At 42.0% G+C, this 25694-nt stretch overlaps 1 long non-coding RNA gene across 1 annotated transcript in view; it reads right to left on the bottom strand.

Annotated features, from left to right (window-relative positions):
• LOC138283709 (uncharacterized) overlaps positions 1–25694 on the bottom strand; it is a 303047-nt gene that overhangs the window by 221267 nt on the left and 56086 nt on the right. The window contains exon 2 of the long non-coding RNA XR_011201292.1: positions 18696–18781. This is a non-coding gene — a long non-coding RNA (uncharacterized lncRNA). The remainder of the gene's footprint in view (positions 1–18695; positions 18782–25694) is intronic.

Genomic DNA, 25694 nt, shown 5'->3' with positions numbered 1-25694 from the left:
TAACTTTTTTTGTTTTTTTGTTTTCTTCGTTAAAAGTTACAAATTGGAGATTTGAATAAACTACGAGACATTGTTAAACTCTATGTGAAATGGCTGAACGGAGAAAATTGTGGGAACAAGCAGCAGCCGAGTTGTTTGACAACTCGAAAACCAGCAGTGGACCCATGGGGGTTCAAATACAAACTACCTCAAACATCATACATCAACTAGAAAAAGCACGCATTTCGGAACTCAAAAAATGGTGGGAAATGACCTCATTAACTAAATACATTGAGAGTGGTAGAATTCCTAGAGGTCTACGTATTCTAATTCTACCCACCTTAGGAGACATGGACTCTGATTTACTGGAGGAATGGCGAATGCAAACAACAGATTGCTCAACTAAACTTATGGGAACCTTAATAACTCAAGCCAAGAGACGCATGGAGGAACAAATCACTAAAATTGAACAACTTACAAAAGAATTAGAAAAGATGCCTAACCAACAAGAAATTTCTATTCAATTAGCAAAAATGGAAGAACGGATCAAACACAAGGAAGATGAAATCAAATCACGTAAAGCACATAAATTCAACAGAGACAAGATAGATTACGAACATGGAAGAATCTACACATTTGCTCGAAAATATGACACTGTAAGAACCAAAGATATGTCCCAGATCGGGGCTGAATGTGCTGTACAGCAGACATCTGCAGATGACAGTTCAGAAGTAGAGTCTTCTGCTGATGAGATACCGCGCAATAAGCTGGATTTTCAGGGGGAAATGCGCCTTATGCAAATGATCACGCCACCTCCTGGGCAAAATCGCAGGCGTGGCCGAGGAAGCGGAAGACGAGGAGGGGCAAGAAGAAGAAGCAATCAACTATCAAATTAGAACCTAATCCTGGATCAGTCAATAAATTGAATGACTTGAGTACGGTGGTAAATATTTCCCACAGCACCTTGACAGACAATCAGCTTCACATGCTTGATTTAGGATTAAGCTTCTGCCCCAATGTACAATGGGATTATGTTAATACCCGTATTGAACTGTACAAATTTGTTCGTAAACTACGTCTCATCAAACACTTTTCAAATAAAGATATAAATCGAATGACAGACAACATCAACCAGAGGGCTGGACTCTCTGGATTCAACATTTCTGAAAGCTCAGAATTGATAGCCATCAATGAGTTGGATCGTGACAGCGATGAAGCTAGATGTTCTATACATGATGATATAAACAAGAGCACTGATATGCTTAATCAGATGGGATTTACAACTAACCTCTATGAAAAAAGTAATCTAAAATTGTTGAGTAGATTTAATCCTCCACTACCCAGTGGTAACATGATAGATATATTTCATGAGTTAGTGATTAACGATATTGACAAATTTCGCAATAAAAGCACTTTAAAGATATCGAGAAAGACAAGACCTAATTTTACGCAACAAGATTGGCATGATCTAAACACACTGAGGTCGAACTCTTCTATCATCATCAAGCCCTCAGATAAGGGTGGCAACATTGTTGTCATGGACACAACTGATTACACTAAGGAAGCATATCGGCAATTGATGAATAGAGAGCATTATGAGAAGTTGAAGATCAGCCCCCTATCTCAATACCAAGGGACATATCATGATATGTTAAATGAATGGTATACAAAGCAATTGATGGATTATGATGAGTTTATGTATTTGAAAATTGATCATCCTAAAATTCCTTGTATTTACTTCCTACCTAAAATTCATAAGAACAAAACCCATCCTCCAGGTAGACCAATAGTTAGTATGAATCAATCACTACTTGAGAATACCTCACGATATTTGGACCTGTTTTTATGCACCTTTGTCACAGAATTACCTTCATACTTGCGTGACACCAATGATTTTCTGGCCAAGATACATGACATCCCATGGCATAAAGACTACTTATTGGTCACCATGGATGTAGCATCACTATATACATCCATTAAACATCAATATGGATTACAGGCATGTAGGTATTTTTTACAAACACGATCCATTGTATTTTTGGAACATACCAATATGCTCCTATTGATGCTACAATTCTGCCTGACACATAACCTGTTCCTCTTTGATAATGAAAGTTTCTTACAAAAACAAGGGACAGCTATGGGAGCATCCTTTGCTCCCACCTATGCCAATCTATATATGGGCTGGTGGGAGAAGGAGGTGGCATGGTCAGAAAGCAATAACATCTATATGGATAGGGTGATATTGTGGGTGCGATATATCGACGATCTGTTCATTATCTGGGATGGCACAGAACAACTGCTGTTGGAATACATAAATGTATTAAATAATAATCAATTCAACATTTATCTAGATGCCATCTACAATAGAGATACCATCTCTTTTTTGGATGTCCTACTACAAGTAGAAAACAATCATTTAAAGACATCCATATATCGAAAGCCCACGGCTTGTAATTCTATATTACATGCCAATAGTGGACATCCCCACTCACTGAAATGGAGCATTCCATATAGCCAGCTACTGCGGGCCCGCAGAATATGCTCTGATGAAAACCAATATGAGTTGGAATCTAAGGCTATGGTGAACAGGTTTTTAAGTAGAGGCTATCCTCCAAAAATCTTAAATGATGCTTTACACAGAGTACGGAATAAAAGCAGAGATGAGTTACTTTTTAATAACTCAGTAACTAGTAATGATTTCCAACATTCAGCACCTAGAATATTTCTCCAGTACAATCAACAACATGAGTCACTCAGAACTATACTCCAAAAAAATTGGCATGTTTTACAGAACGATCCCATTATTAATGATCACATAGAAACCCATCCGTCCATAACATTTCGTAAAGCACGTTCTTTGGGAGACTATCTAACTAGAAGTTATTTTTCAGTAAAAACCAATACATCTTGGTTGAGCCAAAAAAGTTTGGGATTTTGGAAATGTGGCCACTGCAAGGCCTGCAAGTATGCTAAAAACACATACAAATACCAAACTTTTGATGGTCGACAGTGCGAGATCAAAGATCGGATTACATGTGACACTGAATTTGTGATTTATGTCATCGAATGTGGATGCCAGAAAAAATACATTGGAAGTACCATTCATAAATTAAAAGTTAGGTTCTTACAGCATTTTAGAGCCATTAAAAATCAGGACAAGACCTATCCTCTGGCTAAACATTTTTGGGAAGTACACAAAGGAGAATGTGGCACTTTAGCTTTCTATGGCATCAAATACATTAAAAACAACTCCAGAGGTGGCAATAGAATACTCGAGCTCAGACAAATGGAATCCAAGATGATTTTATTATTGGGATCTGAGTCCCCATTGGGGCACAATCTTGATGCTGAGCTCTATGTCCATCTTAGATGAAAACACACTGTTCATTGCTTTTTAGATGGAGACTCCCCCTGTGTTTCAATTCCTAAAAATAGTAGTGCTAATTTGGCAGTATGTTATCTATATTTCCTTTTTAGGAAGATGGGTGATAAGATCTTATCTACTTAAATGATCGTGCCATGATGTAATCTGTAAAATAGACATGACTTAATAACTTTCCCTAGTTTGAATTCATATCACAAACTGATGAAACATAGATGGAATTAGTTTGTATACAGATTTGTACTGTACCATTGATGATGATGTTTGATTCCATTTTATTCTTCTATAACTTGGCGACTGAAGAATATTAAATATCATATATAGAGTTATATATGTACATCTAGATTATAACATGGACCAAAAGATCAACAGATCTGACTGTTTTTAATTGGAGTTTTTGTAACACTTCTATGCACCTTATATGCTCTTTTGCACTTATTATTAGTTTAGTTTTTCAGCACATTGCACTTTACGCCAAGGCCTCATTTTAATACAACATATTTATATATATGTGTATGGAATTACCTAGTATACAGATAAGGACAGTGAGGAACTAGATTTGATTATACGGGCATCCGATAAAAACTATGATATTAAAACATAACTATTGTCACTACCTAAACATGATTTTAATACAAGACACTGAGGCCCATATTTATACTTTTTGACGCTAAACTGCGCTAACGCAGTTTAGCGTCAAAAAGTTTTGCGCCGGCTAACGCCATTCTGAAGCGCCATGCGGGCGCCGTATTTATTGAATGGCGTTAGCCGGCGCAAGCAGACCGGCGCTGCCTGGTGTGCGCGAGAAACACCACGTACACCAGGCAGCGCCGGTGTAGGGGGAAAATGGCGCATGGGCGTCTTAAAATGGGGCAAGTCAGGTTACGTCGAAAAAATCGTCGTAACCCGACTTGCGCCATTTATTTTCGACGCCCATCCCCCATCAACATGACTCCTATCATTGTAAAGATAGGAGTCATGCCCCCTTGCCCAATGGCCATGCCCAGGGGACTTCTGTCCCCTGGGCATGGTCATTGGGCATAGTGGCATGTAGGGGGGCACAAATCAGGCCCCCCTATGCCAAAAAAAATTATTAAAAAAAAATAAAAAAATACTTACCTGAATTGCCCTGGGGTGGGTCCCTCCAGCCTTGGGTGTCCTCCTGGGGTGGGCAAGGGTGGCAGGGGGGGTCCCTGGGGGCAGGGGAGGGCACTCTGGGCTCATTTTGAGCCCACTTGTCCCTTAACGCCATGCCTGACCCAAATGCGCCGTTTTTAGCCACGCCCACTCCCGGGCGTCTCTTTTGCCCGGGAGTATAAATACCACGTAAAGGCCTGGGAGTCATTTTTTAGACGGGAACGCCTCCCTTGCATATCATTAACGCAAGGAAGGGGTTCACGCTAAAAAATGACGCACATTCCGGGAACTTTGGCGCTATTCGCCTCTAACGCCATAGTATAAATATGGCGTTAGTTGGCGTTAGTTTAGCGTCGAATTAGCGTCGAAAAAAACGACGCAAATTCGGCGCAAACGGAGTATAAATACGGCCCTAATTAATTATAAATAATTATATGTATATATAACGAATGATAATTTAAACATTGTAAAATTGAAAAAATTGATATTACCGTTTCTTCGTTTATATTTATACTATTATTGTTCTTGTTATTTAATTCATGTTTTTATATGATCAAACATTATGAATTATTGGAAGCAATTGTCTTTTTTCCTAATATATTTATTATTCAATATTTATTCCTTATGACTGTCCAATTTTAACTTTGATGTTATTTGCAAATATTGGCATCAATGTAGGTTTATTCCTCTATTAATTGTTGTATCTATAATAATTATAATTACACACTTCAAAATGGCCGCAGTAGTACATCACAGTGTTATAGAAATAAATGTAGGACGTAATAGCTATATGTAAATGATGCCGGCTGATTAGCCAAACTGTCCAGTAGAAGGCGTTTTGCCGAAACGCGTTGACAGACATCTCATTCGGGACTCTGAATTACCTATATAAGCTAAATAAATAAATTTATCAACTAAATACGAGCGCTTTGGACTCAATTGACCTCGACACTTGGGAGATACGTGATGGGATCGGTGCAGCCGTCAGATGGCTATCAGTCCATCTGTTGAAGAAATAATATATATATATATATATAAAAGAAGTGACTCTACTACAACGTTTCAGCTTCCGCCTTCCTCAGTTAGTACAATCTTGTACTACCTGAGGAAGGTGGAAGCTGAAACGTTGTAGTAGAAATATATTTTTGTTCTTTAGTGAGATCATCTGTTTGAGTCACTTCTTTCTTGGATATCACATTTTCTTGTGGCTTATTGTGTCCTTTGGGATCCAGATTTTTGCCCTGGCTGGCTGTTGTTTTCCTGTGATCCTGCATCTTCCAATATATATATAAATACATATATATATTTATATATATTTATATATATATATATATATATATTACAGTATATAAGCAGATATAGATATTGATGTAGATATATAAATACAAATGCAATATCTTTAGCTATGTGTGTGTGTATATCTATATATATATGTATATATTTGCTGAAAATAACAAAGGTTAAATTAATGTGATAGTTAGGTGAATATTTCAATGACAGCATTAACGTTTTCAACTACAAAAAAAACACAGAAATCCACCAGTTATAGCTAACAGAGCTAACTATAAGTTGCACCCCTGCCATGCACTGCTTATCATCTCACATATTACTTCTCTAATAACATGTTCTATGATATTACTGAGGACATCTCAAATTACATACCTCCTTCCCCTTAACAAATACTGTTGGCCCCAGGGGATGGAGTCCCAATTGCTGTATACGGCTCGGAGAGGGGGCCATGCACCCCCTCATCATATTTATTTAATCGGACCCTGGCAGATGGGATCCCTGGGGCCAAATGCAGCACAAGAAGTGGGGTCGGGCACCCCCATCCCCATATTCTTGAAATCAGGCCCAGGGTAGGGGGTCTCACGAGAGTCAAACCCAACCGTCCAGATACATAAATATTTTTAACCTTAATTTCTCAAAAACTAACGAATAGGTTCACATCAATCACAAAAAGCACAATCTGCTCACCAAGATCTAGTTTCCTGCCAAATTTGGAGTAATACCTTTCAGCAATTTTTGCAGTAGCTCTCCTAAATAAGTCTAGGGAAAATGCTTGGGGATTTTGCATTTTGGGAACCCCTCTTTTTTATTTGCACCTGCTTGATGGATCACCCCAAAACTTTACATGCACAAATTAGGCAAAAAGTAGCACCGCTCTGAAAAGTTTTGTCAAACATGTGGAGATTTGTCAAACGGGACCAAAGTTATTATCAATATTATCAACACAAAAATGCATTTCCTATGGAAGCGCTGACCTAACTATAACGACACAGTATATAGGTATAGTAATTTACACACACCACACTGGTGTAAATTGCTATCTTCTTTTATTCTTCAAGATAAGCGACCTCCAGCTGAGCTCCAAGCTTGCCAACTGTCAGCCACTATAATTTCCTCACTCCAGCATTCAACATTACATCATGAGTATTTCCCCACTATGAAATTCCATATTTCTACATGAACAAGTTAACATTCTAACATATCTTTCCACCCAAAATATTAAAACATAACAAATTTGAAAAACATATTATATAATAAAAACAATTGCATGACATATCTTTTGCGAAAATAAAAATATCTTTCAGTGAAATTGAAAGTAGACGGAAACATATTATATATATTTATATATATACATATATATATATATATATATTTATTTTTTTTATATTTTTTATATATATATATAGGGCCTGATTATGAGTCTGGCGGTCACAAGACAGCCAAACTCGCAACGCCAGTCGGACAACCACACATTACAAGTTTGGCAGGTGGACCACCAACTGACCGCTGTCTCTGCCAGGATTGATCCCAGCAGGGTGATGGCAGTCTTGGTTGTAATCAGCCAGGGCAGCACTGAACTCAGTTCCACCCTGTTGATTACAACCTTGTTCTCTGCCAGCTTTTTCATGGCAGTTTCCCCACCATGAAAAGGCTGGTGGAGAACAAGTGCAAGGGCATGGGCAGTGCAGGGGTCCCCCTGCCCAGCACCGCCAGAATGTGCACTGTCAGCTTTGCAGATAGTGCGCATTTTGAGGGTGTTGGTTGGCCCCTACTGTGCCACGAGATAGCACTCTTTAAGGGAGCCGAGTTCTAATTTGTAGTACTGTTATCACCAGTCAGAACGGTGGGAATACTCTATTTCAAGGTATCTGCGAGTGAGCCAGGTCAGACCGGTGGAAAACTTGAAAAAGGACGGGGAGAGACGCCACCGCCATGGTAGTGTCGCCCTCCCCGCAACTTTGTTGGTCCCATTTTGAGACTGCTGAACTCGTAATCAGACCCCTATTCCCTTTTACTCATCTGAAATAACCACTCTACTTAAACCCCCAAAACTCGACTCCTTCTCATCATCCAACACCACTACATTTTTCTATATTCTGATTATTCTTCGAGGTAGGGAGTATTTGTTTTCACCTTTCCTTACAATCCCTGTCTTTGTTGTTACCACCCAATCCCCGCACTGCCAATTTATTTGTTTCACACCTTTCTTGTTATTATAGACTGCCTTACTTATTCTCTGCTTTTCGGTCACTCTTCCTTTCATGGCTTTCTGGTCTACCCACACTTGTCCCTTATTCTGTAACCACATCAGTTACTCCTTGGTGGCAGGTTCTCTCCCCTTGAAAGCAATGAAAGGAGACACTCCTGTCATTGAATGTGGTGTAATTTTATAGGCCCACATCACTTTATCCAACTCATCCTCCCATGATAACCCATTAGCAATTGAGAGCTGGATGTTCTCTATTATAATTCGATTTACTCCTGCAGCTAATTAATTTGCTTGAGGCCTCAACAAGGCCACTCTTCTATTCTATACCTATTTCTCTCAAGAAATGTACCACCATTTGTAAAGTAAGCTGTATTCCATTGTGTGAAGTAATCACCTTAGGAATCTCTTCCTCCATAAACACCTCTTTTAGAAACTTCACAACACATTCAGTACTTATTTGTTCCATACTTTTCACAACAAACCACTTGCTGTGGTAGACTACAATAGCAGTCAAGAATCTATTTCCTCTACCAAGTCTTTCTACTGGACCAATAAAATCTATCGCCAGGCAATTCCTTACATCTCATGGGTGGCTCTCTGTTAGCCTTGCTCTTATCACTATTGCTACATACACTGCAGTCTTTCATCTTGGCCTTCATTTCATTAGCCATTCTCGGCCACCAGAAAACTATCTCAACCTCCCTTTTGTTAGACTCATGTCTAGATGTCATTCATGTCCCATAATAATTACCCTTGCCCTCAAACCACTTTGTGGAACAATTTGATTGCATCTCAAAACCTTAGATCCACACACACTCAATTCCTCTTTGACTACACTATTGGGTCTCATTATTTCATTCTCCGACCATCCAGATTCTAACCACGACTTATGAGATACTTCAATTCGTCATACTCCTCATTCTCCTCCATAGTATGGCTCCATTCTTCCTCTGTTAACGGAAGTTCACTCACATTGCAAATATTCACATCTTCTTCTTGCCCCATACACAAACTATCCTTTACTGACATTTGCGACAAAGAATCTGCAACCACATTTTTTTCTTTTCACATAGTCCACTAGAAAATAGAAATCCATCACATTAAAACCATTGTGTTATTCTTGGTGTCACTCTACCTTCTAATCCTCTGCCACACTTAAATATATGCAGCAATGTTTTGTGATCAGTTCAAACAGTTAAGGGTAAACCCCATAAGTAGTACCTGAAATTATTTATACTGCAACAACAAGCTAATGCCTCCTTCTATGTGGTGAAATATGATCATTCTGCTGCTTGCAATATTCAGGAGGCAAACCCTATTATTATTTCCGGCCCATCTACTCTTTGAGACAGTACAGCTCCTAGACTGATGTTACTGGTATCAATAGTGACCACAGTTTTGTTATTCACATTAAAATGACATAATGATGGAGATTTAACAATGGATTATTTGATCTCAACAAATGTGTTATCACACTCCTCTCCCCACTTTAACAAAATTTGCATGGGTTCAACTTTTTCTGCAAACTTGCATAAATATTTAGAACAGTATTCTGCCAGTCCCAGGAAAGGTTTCAACTGTTCCTTATTCTGGGGTCAACACACTTCAGGTACAGCTCTAATGATGTCTCTTGTGGGTTTAATTCCAATTGCTGAAATTTCATGACCTAAATAATCGACCTGCTAACTTGTTTTTCTTCAATTGACATTTTTCCCTTTTTATAGTCAACCCACGTTTTTCAATCCTTGACAAAACTTTAATTAATATTTCATCATGTTCCTCTTCCGATCCACTCACCACCAAAATATCGTCCTGGAAACATAAAACTTTCTTCATGCCATTAAAAATATTTTGCATCAGTCTCTGGAAGACCGCTGAGACAGAGGCGAGTCCAAAAGGTATCCTTCAATACTGAAAAGATCCCAAAGATCTAACAAATGAAGTCAATGGCTTTGAATCTTCATGCAGATGTACTTGGTGGTATGCTGCCAACATGTCAAGCTCACTGAAACACTTTCCTCCACCCATCATGCTTAAAATTTCTGAAATATTAGGCAATGGCTGCCTATCCACCCATATGTGCTTGTTTAGCTCTTGTAAGTCAATACATAAATTAATTTTGCCACCCTCTTCAGGATCTACAACTACTGCAGATAACAACTCTGTTAGAAATGGGGTCTCTAGTTGGCAGAGGTATAACCCCTTGTCCAAGTAGGGACCACAATACTAGTCAGGGAAAGTCACACACAATCCAAATTATCCTGTGCCCACCCTCTGGTAGCTTGTCACTGAGCAGTCAGGAGTAACTTAGAAGGCAATGTGTAAAGTATTTGTGCAATAAATCATACAGCAACACAGTGAAAACACCACAAAAATTCACCACACAGGTTTAGAAAAATATATGATATTTATCTGGTTATAAGAAGATAAAACATTATTGAGATCCAATAAGTACAAGTTGAGATATCATTTTTGCAAGCTTAAAAAGAGTCTTAAATGTTAAAAATCAACAGTTATCTCTTAATTACACAAAGTATCTGGTTTGTGTCAAAAATAACACATACGGAGACCTCAGAGGAGGAGATGCGTGGAAAAATAAGGTGTGTGTCGGGTTTTCTGAGGCGGCACAGACTTTGCGTTATTTCTTTCCACGTTGCAAGGGGTTTGCGTCTTTTTTTCAGCATGCATTCTTGGTTCATCACTGCAATGCTGGGATCTTTTTGACACTGAGGGCCGATGCGGGGAAATCCTGGGTGCACTGGAAGAGGTGTTGCCTCAATCCAGTAGGGCGATGCGTCAAATTTTCTGTCGCACGTCAGGCACTGTGTCGATTTTCTACTCGGGGAATCATCTGCCTTGTTCTGGTTCGGCTGTGCGTCAATCCGGTAGGGCTGTGCGTCCACTCTTCTGTCATAAGAAAGGCGCTGCATCGAATGTCCCTCGATTTTTGGGGCACAAGGAGTTTCCTGAAGAGATAAAGGGCCTGATTACAACTTTGGAGGAGGGTTTTAATCCGTCCCAAATGTGACGGATATCCTTCCCACCGTATTACGAGTTCCATAGGATATAATGGACTCGTAATACGGCGGGTGGTATAGCCGTCACTTTTGGGACGGATTAACACCCTCCTCCAAAGTTGTAATCAGGCCCAAAGTCTTTTTGGCCCTGAGGCTTCAGATAACAGGAGGCAAGCTTAATCCAAGCCCTTGGAGAGCACTTCTCAGCAATGTCAGAGGGCAGCAGGGCAACAGCAGGACAGCAGTCCTTCTCAGCAAAGCAGTCCAGAGGAGTCCTTTTGGCAAAGCTAGATGTTGATTGGAGACAGACTGTAAGGCACAGATTGAAGTGCAGAGAAATGCTCACTTTCTAAAAGTGACATTGCTAAAATAGTAATATAAAATCCGACCTCACCAAGAAGCAGGATTTTCTATTACCATACTGGCCATAGTAAATATGACCTGATTGGGATCTACCATTCAAACAGTATATGAGGGTAGTCCTAATGTTATCCTGTGAAAGGAGCAGGCCTCACAGTAGTGGAAAACAAATGTAGGAGTTTTCCACTACCAGGACATATAAAACACACATGTACATGTCCTGCCTTTTACCTACATAGCACCCTGCCCTATGGGTTACTGGGGCCTACCTTAGGGGTAACTTATATATGGAAAAAGGAGAGTTTAGGGTTCGGCAGGTACTTTTAAATGCCAAGTCGAAGTGGCAGTGAAACTGCACACACAGGCCTAGCAATGACAGGCCTGAGACATGGTAAAGAGGCTGCTTATGTGAGTGGCACAACCAGTGCTGCAGGCCCACTAGTACCATTCAATTTACAGGCCCTGGACACATGAAGTGCACTTTACTAGGGTCTTATAAGTAAATCAAATGTGCCAGTTAGGAATGAACCAATGTTACGATGTTTAAGGGAGAGAGCATGTGCACTTTAGCACTGGTTAGCAGAGTCCTAAAACCAGCAGAAACAGTGTCAGAAAAGTGGAGGGAGGCAGGCAAAAAGTTGGGGGATGACCACCATAAGGTTGTCAGGTCTCACATGTGTGCCCCCCCAGCTGAAAGTGGGGAAAGCTACCCCACCTCTTGGGAGCTCTCATCACTAAGGCGGAAGAATCTGAAGAGACCATCAGCATTGGCGTGGTCGGTCCCCGGGCAATGCTCCACCGTGAAGTCCATCCCCTGTGGGGAAATGGACCACCTCAAGAGTTTAGTATTTTGACCCTTCATATGCATGAAACATCTGAGGGGCCAGTGGTCGGTCTGAATCCTGAAGTGAGTCCCAAACAGGTATGGTCTCAGCTTCTTCAGTGCCCAGACCACAGCAAATGCTTCTCTTTCAATGGCACTCCACCTCTGTTCCGGTGGTAGTAGCCTTCTGCTAATAAAGGCTACCGGTTGGTCTCAGCTCTGCTCATTCAGCTGTGCTAGTACCTACCCTTTTCCATACTCTGAAGTGTCTGTCTGCACAATGAATTCCTTGGAGTAGTCAGGAGCCCTCAGCATGGGTGCCATGCACTTGGCTTCTTTTAGAGAGTCAACGGCTTTCTGACAACCCTGTGTCCAATTCACCAACCTAGGATGCATAACCCTTAACACACCTCTATTAGTACCCAGTGAGGCCTAAAAAGGCTCTCACTTCAGTTTGGGTTCTAGGTGGTTGCAAGGCCCTGATTGTCTCAGTCTTGGCCTGGAGGGGTTGCACCTTGCCACCACCTATTAGGTGCCCCAAGTATACCACAGAACCCTGCCCAATCCGGCACTTACTGGCCTTGATTGTCAAGCCTGTCTGTTGCAGGGACTGGAGCATCTCTTGGAGGTGGAGCAGGTGTTCCTCCCAGCTGGAACTGTAGATGGCATTGTTATCTAGGTAGGCGGTGCAGAACGCATCCTTACTAGCTAGGACCCTGTCAACCAACGGCTGGAAGGTAGCGGGACATTTTTCAACCCAAAGGGCATTACTCTGAACTGGTAATGTCCCTCAGGAGTAGAAAAAGCTGATCTCTCTTTTGCCCCCTAAGTCACAGCCATATGCCAGTACTCTAATGAGAGATCAATGGTACTGAGGAATTTGGCAGTGCCTAGCCTGTCTACAAGCTCATCAGCTCGGGGAATGGGGTGAGCGTCTGAATTTGTGACAGAATTGAGACCCGGTAGTCCATGAAGAAGTTCTGGCTTAGTACCGGGTGGGCAGCATTAGATACCAGCACCACAGGGCTGGGCCAGGGACTGCTGGACTTCTCAATCACCTCAAGAGCCAGCATCTTGGCAGCTTCCTCCTTGATGCTAGCCTTCACCCTGTCTGACAACCAGTACATCTTGATCTTTACAGGGGGGCTGTCTCCTGTGTCAATATCATGGACACACAAGTGTGTGAGTCCAGGGGTGAGGGAAAACAGGGACTCCAGTAACTGGTAGCAGTCCCCACTCTGGTCCAGGGTCAGGGAATCAGAGAGATTGACACCCTCCCCTGACCCATCACCTTCCTTGGCAGAGAGAGGTCGAGGAGCGGTTCACTCTCCTCTTCCACACCCTCATCTGTCACCAGAATCATGTTGACCTCAGTCCTCACAAAATGAGGCTTCAGTCGGTTCATATGGAGCACCCTTGGGGGATTCCTAGTGGACTTGAGGTCCACTAAGTAAGTGGCCTCCCCTTTATGCTCCTTGATCTCAAATGGGCCAGTCCAGTGGTCCTGGAGAGCTCTAGGCTCTACTGGCTCCATTACCCAAACCTTGCCTCCAGGCTGAAACTCCACCATCACCTCTTGAATGGCCTCGAGGTTGCTCTTGGCCTTTTTCCAGAAGCGTTGCATCTGGTTGTGGAGGGCCAGCATGTAGCTGACCACATCCTGACTACATCCTGAGGGGGTGCCTTGGGAGCTTTCTCCCACCCCTCTTTCGCAATGCTCAAGGGTCCCCTGACAGGGTACCCATAGAGAAGCTCAAAGGGACTGGACCCTACCCCCTTCTGGGGTACCTCTATTTAAGCAAAGAGAAGGCATGGCAAGAGGATGTCCCACTTACACCTAATGGCCTCAGGGATGCCTGTGATCATGTCTTTCAAGGTCTTGTTGAATCTCTCGACAAGACCACTGGATTGAGGATGATAGGGTGTGGTGAACTTGTAGGTCACCCCACATACATCCCACATGGACTTTATGTATGCAGACATGAAGATTGTGCCTCTGTCAGACACAATCTCCTTTGGGTATCCCACACGGCTAAAGATCCCCATTAGAGTTCTGGTCACCACTGGTGCAGTCACCATCCCCAGAGGGATTGTCTCTGGGTAGGGGGTGGCATGGTCCACTAAAACCAGAATAAACGTGTTGCCTAGGGCAGTTTTGGGGTCCAATGGACCAATATCGTCGATGCCCACCCTTTCAAAAGGGGTGCCAATGACGAAGAGTGGGATCGGGTAGCTTGAGCCTTTTCCCTGTCTTCCCACTGGCCTGGCAGGTAGGACAGGACCTACACAATGTATCAGAAGCGGTTCGCATTCAGGACCAATAAAAGTGGGTGACAAGCCTGGCAAAGGTCTTGCTTGCCCTAAATGTCCTGTCATTGGAATATCTTGAGCTGGGCCCAGTAGGAAGGTCCAGTAACACTGGGGTACCAGCAGCACACGTGCTGCCCCAGGCTCCGGTACCTTAGGCTCACTGTAAAGGAGATCATTCTCCCAATAGATAAGGTGATCACCAGAGGATTAATCTGCTGCTTGAGCTGAGGCCTGTTGCCTCAAACCCTAATGAGTGGGGCACTCTTTCTGCACTTTGCCAAATTCTTCCCTGGTGGGCCCACCGTCAACTTGCCAGCTCAGGTAGGTCATCTAGGGCAGCAGTGTCCTCCCTTATTGCTTCAGGGGCTTCCTCCTCCTCAGGGACCCCATCAACCACCATGGGAACTCATGGGACTTGCCCTTTTCCTTGGCAGCAGTTTGGGCCATTCTTTCAGGCTCCAGATGCCCTTGACGCCCCTCCCGGAAAGCCATGGAGCTTGTGGTCATGCAGACCCACTCAGGCAATCCCAACATTTCCAAGTGAGACCTTAGCTCTACCTCCTTCCAGGTAGTGTGTGTTCAAGGTCATTGCCTAAAAGACAATCTACAGGCATGGCAGGACTCACAGCTACTTTCAGAGTACCAGAGACCCCCCACACTCAAAGGGAACCAAAGCTACCAGTAGGTGGCTCTCATGATTGTCAGCGACTATGACTTGGTGGAATATGTTCAGGAGGACCTGCTCTGCTGACACCAGCTGATCCCTGACAGTAGTCATGCTGGCTCCTGTGTCATTCAGAACTTCCACCCCATGCCCATTAATGGTGACCCACTGCCTATACTTGGAAGTATTTGTAGGCATGTGGGCTTTTGGCACCATCTCTGCATCCCCCACGGACACTATGGTTACATCTCTCTGTTCCCCAAAGCTAACTGGGACTACTTCCCCCCTGAGCGCTACACTAGCCAACCTCCAGTGGGGGGCTGTGCCCTCTTTGGACACTTGGAGTCGCCCTTAGAGTGACCATACTTAGTGCACTCTATGCAGTGGGGTACCAACCTCCCTGTCTTACTGTCAAAGAACCCTTTCTTTTTAGACTCAGACTGGGACTAGTTACCACTATTCTCTTGGGAATTTTTTGGGGGCCTTTTGAGAACTCCTTATTTTTAAGTTTTTCCCCTCCCTCTTTCTTTTGTTGGGAACCCTGATCACCTTTGTGGGTGTCCCCCCGATACCTTTTTGGACACTCTGGTGCTATCCCAGGGGTCAGCCTCCTTGTCAAGCTTCCTCGGATCAGTGAGCTTACTGTCAATTAGGTGATAGTGCAACTCTGTAAAGCAAATACTGAGCATATGCTCTCTCAGAATTAAATTGTACAACCCTATGTAATCATGTACTTTACTGCCTCACACCCAGCATTCAGTGCTTACTAGAAAAGTCAAAAATGTCTACCCAGGTTTGATTGGGGAGCTTGGTACTGTCCCTGAATCTTTGGCGATACTTTTCAGGGGTCAGTCCAAATTTGGCAGTCAAAATGGCTTTCATAGGGGCATACTTGTTCAGATACCCAACCTCTAATGTAAGAAGTGTGCCCCTCCCAAGTATTGGCAGGTGTTTCCAGAAGCCCACCCCCACCTCATTGCTCTTCAAGAACCCCATGAGCCCTTAGTGCAACTTCACATGCAAAAAACCACTTATCAATGTCATCTCCCACCAAATAACTTGGCACTACATCCTTGGGTATACGAACCTTTTTGTCTCCAGCAGGTCCTGGATGTATGCTGCCATCATCACTGCTGGACTCAGACTGTCTACTGAGGTCCAGCTGTTTTACACTCAGTTGATGAGCCAGAAGTAGTTGTTTTCAGCCAAGGCCCTCTCAGCTGAAGCCTCAGCTAGTTTGGCTTCTCTCTCAGCTTTCTTCTCCTCTGCCTCTATGTTTAACCTTGCCAACTGCAGCCTGAATTATCTCTCTTCCCTCCTTTCCTCTGTGGTCAGGCTGTGACTTGCAACACTGCTCCCTGCTGTTTTTTCATCAATAATTTAATCACAAATGTTGCAGTGATACTATCAATTATGTGTTAGAACATGTCAAGAGTGATGTCATATGTGGGGTAATTAGCAGTGCATAGCCAGGGTTCATGTTATAGTTACCTTAGGGCAAAAGTTATAGTTACTTGAGATAACTATAACTATAATAATTGGTGAAAGTCTGTGTTTTTTTTGTTGTTTAAACCATTAAGTTATTACTAAACATTTCACCTAATTACAACATTACTTTAACTTTTGTTAAACCAGTGAATTTCTAGGGTGTTTCTAATGTAAAATAATATTTTACTACCATACGTAAAGCCAAACCCCAGCCACACATGGCAGGAGAAGTTGGCAAAATCTATTCTTTCACGATAAACTCACCTCAGATTGACAGCACTCTTACTAAAGTTAGGGACCAGGTGAAAAGCCTTCTCCTCCATTCTGCTCTTGCTGAAGAATTTGGTTCTACCTTGTTTAATGTAATTTTATCTAGTTACAAATCATTTAACTTTCCTTCAAATGGTCATAAACTTAAGTCTGTTTTCTGTCTCCTCTCATGAGTTCTGGATGCCTCATGATTTAACCACGCTTAGTGATCATCCCAGCATCAAGAAGAAATTACTAATTTCTGTTACGTTTATCATACTTTGTTACTACATGCACAAACTTCTTGCTTTTTGCTGTCCCTATTTCTCGAGGATATGAGGTAGTTAGATGGTAGTGTCTAGCCCTTATAAATTACTTTAAACAAAAGATTGAATATAAGAGTAAAGAGCCATTGTCAACAGTACCAACTGTCACTTGTAGGTTGAGAAAATGAGTGCTAAACATTGATCAGCAACAGCAATAGCCAGAACAATGCCAGATTTTAAAGCTATACATTCACTTAATAAACCATTGACTTTGAAAATAACTGTAAGTAAATTCATATCATCAGATTTTCTTGTAAATCTGCTGCAACATGTATCTGTAAAATGCATATTCGTGTCTTGGGGCATTTTGACACTGAATAATAAATGCTTAGCATTACTCAACTCAATGGTATTCGTGTTTTCGCCCTCTGAAGGATGAAAGCCTAAGTGGACCCACTTGCATATAAACCAGTGACGATGAGTTCACACACAAGTTTATGGAGTGGATGCCTTGATCTATTGAGAAACTAGACTCAGCTATCATTCTACTCTCAGTAACATTTTCTTCTGCACATTAGGCCTAAGCACAATCCAGCCAAACACTGCAGGATATATTGCCGAGTAGTATTGAGAGCTAGTCAATGCTGGTCTGATTGTAATGTTTATGATTTAGTAGTTTTTACCTCAGACATGGGCAAAATATTACTGAAGATCGCTAGCATGATGTAGGCATACAGACAAATTTCTAGATGCAAGTTGTATCAGCTTTTAGTATGACCTTCCATTGTTGAACATAGATAGTGCAACAATTTCACTTTCACAAACTACAGCATATGAAGGAGCAGGCTCACCTGAAATTGGTGAAAGAACTGAGAAGTATTTAAACAAGAACTGGCAAAGACAACAGCTCTGGCTTTCATATGTTTAATGCATACAGACACATATTATTTGTACCATGTCATTGTGCAAACTGCTGCATTGCAAAGCAGGCCTGGGGAATAAAAATCAGAAAACAGGCATAACATAACAGTCACACAGAAAGGTTAATTTGGTGTAGTTTCCCGTTTGCAGTCATGATGTTCTGTTCTCATGTTCCTGTCCTTCAATGCAAATGCCAGGCAAGCTGTTCTACTTTAACACACATGAACAGCTTAATTTCTAAAAAGTAAGACTATATCTGGCATGTGGAAAATATTTTGTGAGTGAGGTCTGATGATTTATTTTGTGATTAATGTATTATTGCAAGGTGCAATAAGACGTTCTCACACAACAGGAGGTTGCAAAACATAAGCAGTTTTTTGTCATTGCTAATTGAGTTTATCATTGAATATTGTCGGGATCACTTAAAGTTGATTATTAATTTGTGCTGTGCGTCACATTGTTTTCTTGTATGAGCTAATTTAGATAAGATATGCTATACACATTGCATTAATAAAACTGATAATTTATCTTTGTATTGCTCATCATTTCAGTTATATTTTACAAATGTATTTAATTAACAAAATGAAAATAACGTACCTGGAATGAGGGAAATAATTTTTAAAGCCCGGAAAGCCCTCAATGCGGAGAGTCCAGGTATAAAAGGGAAAGCCAAGGTGAGGTAACTGTAGAGGAAAAGAGTATTCATGTTCATTAGTTCATTTTAATGCATAAAGTTAAATGGTAACCATCGGTAAATCATATACATAATGATCTGCAGGCCATTTTCAATCCAGTTTACATATTTGTTTGCAGTACTTATGCTAAACGCCTTTTTTGTTTCTTAATGTATGTCCTAGAGTATCACAAACACACAAAATATCACATTTTTGTGCATTATGAAGTTTGTAAAAAATCACCTTACGATTCAATGGCCACAGAGCCCGTGTTCTGTGATTTTTGAACTGGCAAGCCTCATAAGTCTTCCCAGATCCAATTTGCTCTTTAGGAACACGTTTTATCTATACCTACTTAAGATGGTAAAAAAGATGAAAACTAGTAAAATATATTCATTTTTTCAAATCATCAAGTGCTCAATACTTGATGATTCGTTACTACTTGTAAATGTATTGAAAGCACTGCAATAGCTAATGCAAAGAATCATGTCATTCCAGATGGATATTCCAGTTGACCAGTTCCACGTGATTCCAACAAGATCATTGTATATTTTTAAGCCCACTGAAATGCTGGTGAGAAAATGCTAGTTTATTCTAGCTGTACTTTGGAGAGGGTTATCTGTGCCTGTTGGCTTCTATTGAAAGTTCCAAGTTTTAATTAACCAGCACGAAGTAATTAATCTGTCCACTCAACATATAGGTTTGAAACAAAGTATATAGGCTTATCCAAACAAGTAATTGAAAAAGGATCGAGTTTAAATATGGAACATGCTTCCAGATTATTGATAAAACAAAAGTCGGAAAAATATCTACAAATTAACTTTCAAAGACAGCACACAAGGAAAAACGTCCTGGCGATTAAAGTGTGAGGAACCCTTCAACATCACCTAAAATACATGTAGCACCACATCCCATCATATAGGAACATGGTCCAAATAAAAAATCAAAGCAACAAAGATCTATCATTGTAAATCAACAACGTACAGCTACAAACACATAAACACTGCTAGCTAAACACACACCACTAGATAGTAATGCGCAAACCATACATTCATTCACCAAATCGATGAGCAATAATCCCCTATCTCCTTTGACCTTTGACCATGGCAGGTGTATCGTGGCTATGACCAAATTCCAGTAAATACCTTCCCATACCAAGACAGCTGCAGTAGTCCCCCTACATGAGTCTTGGAAGGGCATTGTCATATTCACCAAGCACCACACTTTCATTGCTCTGCACGTGCACGAAAGTTCAAAATGATGGCAAATAAAAACACCGCACTGTGGTCCAATGGACAAGCAAGAGCTCTTAGACACCCAATACCTGTACAACCAGCTCTCTTGATAAATGCAGACAAACGTACAAGTTATTCCATGAATATAGATGCCCATGCACATACAATTATATACTGAAGCATTACGTCAAATAAGAATTGCATGTGAATACAACCAGTGAATCCAAATATGGGAGGTCGCATGCTGCAGGAATGAAACATGATTCATTAGCCAAAGAGACAAATACATAAAAGGATCTGTCAATAGTAATTGTAAAAACTTCACACCCTAACAAGAAAATCAAAACAAAAGAAAACAGCAATTTCCTATGAAGGTAAATGGGAGAAAAGTACACACAGAAATGTCATCATTGACATGTGAAAGATATTTGCACCCATAAAGCAGACAGCAAAAGGAGCAAGGGTACAAATCAGCAACTGCATGCACCAACCTTGCCAACAACATAACATAAAGCACAAATGACAACAGGCATTTGCAGTGCAATAGGTCTCGCATATTTAGAACATGCATGGAAACTGAGAAAAGCCAACTTGGCAAAATAAAAAAGTTAGCTTTAAAAAATAAAATTTAGCAGTTTTGTTTGTCCTGCTGGGCATGTTTTTGGCAGTCACAAGCCTTCTGTTTGCAGAACACTAGAAGTTTATAAAAAGAACAAATAGTACCTCGATCACGTCAAGAGCAGCGGACGGGCACTAATTAAGTTGAATCAATTAGTGCTTGATCCCTGCTCCACACAGAGAAACGGAAATGATGCCAGGCGTGCCTTGACAAATTATGAAGCTGTAAAGAAGAGTGCCACGCAAACCAACAGATGGTGAGCGACAGGCGGGCTCCAAGCCCTTTACTGAACACAACAGAGTCTCGAAAGCGAGACACCTGCACCTGCAGGCTTGACCCTAAAAAAGGAAAGCTGAACGGACAGACATTCCGTGTTATGCCTCAATCCTCTCCTCACAAGCCACAGCCACGTGACTTCAAAGGAACAGCTGTGGAGTGCAGTTGAGGCATCTTAAAATGCCATATTTCGTGAAAAATTATGCTGTTTTCCTAGCCAACAAAGGAAGCTCAGTGTAAAACTCCTACACAATTCAGACGATTCGAAGAACATATTCCAAATAAAGTCATGATTGCCTGGCTTTACCCACACTCACAGAGGACATTGGAACACTGGTCAAGTACATGATTGGCCCTCACAGAGACTTTGCTGCTTTGTAGCAGGGAGCAGGTTTTGCGAGGGAATTTCTATAATGCTATTTTCCGAGGGGAATTCTAATTGAAAGATGGTCATATAGTATCGCGGTGGTTACTGATAAAACCACTGACCAAGAAAGTCTCTGAATATGAAAAAAAACAGAAAACAGCCATGTTTTTAACTAATCCTAAACATGAAATGATCAGCCATTCAATACAAATACACTAATAGTTTGTAACAGGCTGTAAAAAAAATAAAGTCAAAACAATCCCTTTAGAGGCATAGAACTTTCGAAAGGGCTTCGCCATGTGACCAGAGAGAGAGAGCTTCCATCCATGTATCCATCCATCAATCCTTTCACCCTTCTTTCCGTAGACCTTTTCACCCTGTGATCGATCCATCCATCCTTCCATACAACCACTATTTCTCCCATCCATCCATCTCTGCACTGTTCCATTAACTTTCTTTACACTTTCATCCAGCCTTCCTTTCACCTATCTCGTTTTACTTTTCTGTCCTTCTTCCTATTGTCTAATTATCCTTTCATCCTTCCATTCCTCCTTTCACCCATCGATGCTTTTGTGCTTCAATCCAACCTATCAACCCCTGAATTATTTCCCTTGTCAATTCATCTATCACGTAAACTCATCCATCCATTCATTCACCCTTCCATCCACCCATCTATCTATTAATTTATCATTTAAAAGTCCACATATCTGTTCATCTACCACCCATGTATCCATTTAGCTATCCATCAATCCATCCATCCATTCATTGAACAAGGCGAACATGCATACATCCATCTTTTCTCCCATCACTCCAACCTTTCACCCTTTCATTCATTTTTCAGGCTTACTTTCACCCATTCTTCCTTTCACTCTTGAGTCTGACTTTGTGCGCGTTCACCTATCCATCTTAGCAACCATTCACTCTTTCACCCTTCCATTCATCCTTTCATCTCTCAATCCTTCCATCATTTATCATCCCTTCGCCCAACAACCCTTTCACTCTTCCATCCATCCTTTCATCCTTTCACCCATATGTGTAGCTATTGATCCTTCCATTCTTCACTTTACCTACCTCCTTTCACTCATCAGTCTTTAACACTTCCTTGCCTTCTTTCTTTCCTCCATTCTTTCACTCTTTCAACCCTTTTCATTTCCTTCTTTTTACCTCCCTTTCTTTTCACCTTTCCTTCCACCCTTACTTTTTGTCTTCTTTCCTATCAGCCTTTTTCCTACCTTCACTGCTTTTGCTCCTTACAACGACCGATATTACTTTCTTTTTTACCTTCCTTACTTTTTCCTTTCTGACCCTCCTCACTACCTCTTGCGCTAATTATTATGATTAGATCTGTAGATAAAAGAGACTCATAAAGAACAAATTATCGTTCTATTGGAACCGGGATTACCAGCCTATAGTGGCCAGGGGCACCCCCCGAAATTGCGGTAGGTCAGACATTCACAACGCCACGGTGTACTGCCATTCATTCATGCATGATGAAAAAGGCTCTGAAAAAAACCCGCGTGCACCTGTTGTCAGACAATGCAACGGGCGTTTGAGGGTCGTAGTTACAAATCCGAGTCCTCGTGACCAACTGGACTACAGAATTAGATATAACCCGCAGACGGCAGTGGAGACCAAAATATACAAAGGATGCTCAGATAAGCCTGAGATGAGCAAAGGCGGTGAATGATGATACATTGCCCACTGTACAAACCCTCACAACATTAAGCATGTGAAAGTGGTAGAGTGGCACCGTGTTGATGAAACAAGTAGCTCCAAGTCTTGTGGTAGTAATCAATACACAACTGAGTTTTCTCACGATTCCTTGTTTTCACATGAAACACAGTGGACATGATTCTCAAGGAATTTGGAGTGGCATACTCTTGGTTGTACTACTGTCTTGGATCTTGATGACATGAAGAGTAAGCGATGCCAACTCCTGGAATTCAGGAGTAAGCTGCGAGCTACAGGCTGTGTTAATTTGGCTCAGTGGGTTGATGTGGGCTCCCTAACTAGATGAAAGGTACTAATGATGGATGTACGCAACAGATCGCCGCTACTGTTTTATAGTACTCCCAAGTGGGTTTTTTAGAGTGCCTAGCTAAAATCCCTTTGCCTGAACAGGTATAGTGGTGGTCAGACTCAGATTAACTATGATCATCGAAAATGGAGACTGAGAGTTGTCTTTATTGTGAAATATGGGGAAAGGAAAAACGTTGCTCACCTTCGGCAGCTCACGTGTCTCTATAGGTTCCCTCTAAAGCCACACAAGGGCCAAGATTTTGCTAATTTGAATATTTAATATGTGTATAATATATAGGATTCTGTAATCCCTGCATAAATGTACGCCTCGAATTTCTTTGTACACAGCAACTAGTGACACACTCAGCTGCCAATTATAAAGAAAAGACGTCAACAATGGAGTATTATAAGTGTAGTGCAAGGCACCCTGCACAACCGGAGAGCGGTTGGAGTGTCCAGGATCTCGAAGGGGCATGTCAGTGAGACGCTGCATGTTGGCGAGGCCAGGAGGGAAGCAAGAGGAGGCGAGGCAGGCAGTGCGGCGAAGCCGCCACAAGGGGGCGGGCCGCGCGGTGGACCGCTCAGAATCAGGATCGAGCGAACGAGGGGGTGCCTGAAAGGTGAGACTGGCGCGCTTCCCTGCATCTGACGTCTTCGCCTTCACCTGGCGGAACCTGGCAGCCGTGCGTTTCGTCTCGTTCTGTCTTGCTCTTCCTGGCATCGCTGGACTAGCTGATAAAGCCGTAGCTAATGCCTCTGGCTTTATAGAAGACTTAGCCACCTTCTCATATTGCGTACAACCCTGTGCAGCTGCTCATGACCACACACTTTGAACCTTTAACTTTGTGAGCCATAAATAAGGGGGGCTGAGGCAGCACTGGAGGTAGGAACCTAATTGAAACGTTCGCTCATTCACTCTCCCATACCTGCAAGTCTGCCAGTTACAGCAGGCAAGTTGTGCAACCCTGCCAGGGCGTTGGCATGTGCCACAGCAAGGTTTCAGTGTGTCGCTTGTCTGAGTAGAGACAGTACACTGACACTGAAAGGGCCTAGGCTAAAGGTCCCTACAGGGCCCTAGGAGGTGCAGAGGGGGCCGGCCTAGGGTCTGTGCGGCTTGTTCCTCTGGGGGCGGGGGCTGCAACCTGTGTGTCTGCTGCTACATCATAACCTTGGCCCCATCAGTGAGTACCTTTGAAACCTTTGTGTACAACTCATCTTAGAATTCTGTCTTTAATTTTAATTTGTTGACTTCGTTTAATCATGATGCACTGAGGGAGAATTTGGGGGTCAGGACATCATATTACCAAAAGGGGGACGGCAGAAAAGCACATAGGAAATCTGGCAGGAAAGATAAATCCACCTCCACCGACGATTTGGAAAGCTACACCTTGTTCCAAGTACCTTCTTCTGTTCCCAAGTCCACCTCCATATCTCTTCTCACCTCTCCTCCTAAGAGGAGGTCTGAGATTGCGGGCTATTTAAAATTAAATAACCCAAGTTTTAACAGTGGGGCTGCAAGCCCCTTCCTGCAACATTTATGTTCTCCAGCTGGCGACTGCCTTGCATCTTTAAGTAATGAACAGGGAAATGTCCTCCCTGGTACTTCTGGCACACATTGTACAACCCTGACTATCTCTGCCCAGGTTCATGCATCAGATGACCATCCAGATGGTAACTTACCACTCTTGAAGATTGCATTTGACCACTCTTTTTCCTCATTATTGGAAGTACAGACTAAGAATGTGAGTGACACCAAAGGGAATAAATTATCAAATTTTATGATCAGTCTCATCAAGAACACCACTGACCACGTTAAGGTACATCAAGTGACAAGTTCAATAACACAAAGCCCACTTGATCAATTAACAGATTGGAATAATACTACAAGCAACTTTTCCTTTCATCTGGTCCTTTCAGTCCTATCAAGCTAAACCTACTGACCTACCTACCCTTGAGTACCAGTCCACTCAAGGGCACGACCAGCTGCACCCTGGTAGATAAGAACCTCAGGGCCCACAAAATTGGTTCTTTGTGCCATTCTGATTTAATGTCTCTTTGGGAGGAATGTAATTCACCAAACAAATCTCACAGCAGCCAGATTAAAGGAAAACATCGGCATAATGCAGATGCTAACATCTGGAGTGTCTTACTCAACAACTTGGAGGCAGTCTCTGTATCACTATAACAAACTCGATATGCAGGTGGACATCATGGAAAACAATGCAAAACTGTTGGCTCAACAGTTTGATTACAAGAGTTTAGTCATATCCAGCCGCTGCATAGCATTCCTGCCTCCATTCTAGTATGATTGAGTCTCTTGCCTTGTTACTTAAATGTTGGATGTTATCCTGAATCGAATATCAATGCCTGGCCTGCAGATTGGTTCTGCTTTAGCTCAATAGGAGA

The sequence above is a fragment of the Pleurodeles waltl genome, chromosome 1_1, assembly GCF_031143425.1.
Source record: "Pleurodeles waltl isolate 20211129_DDA chromosome 1_1, aPleWal1.hap1.20221129, whole genome shotgun sequence".
NCBI classification, from domain to species: Eukaryota; Metazoa; Chordata; class Amphibia; order Caudata; family Salamandridae; genus Pleurodeles; species Pleurodeles waltl.
The sequence above is the reverse complement of the archived record's forward strand: the minus strand, read 5'-3'. Positions and strand labels throughout refer to the sequence as shown.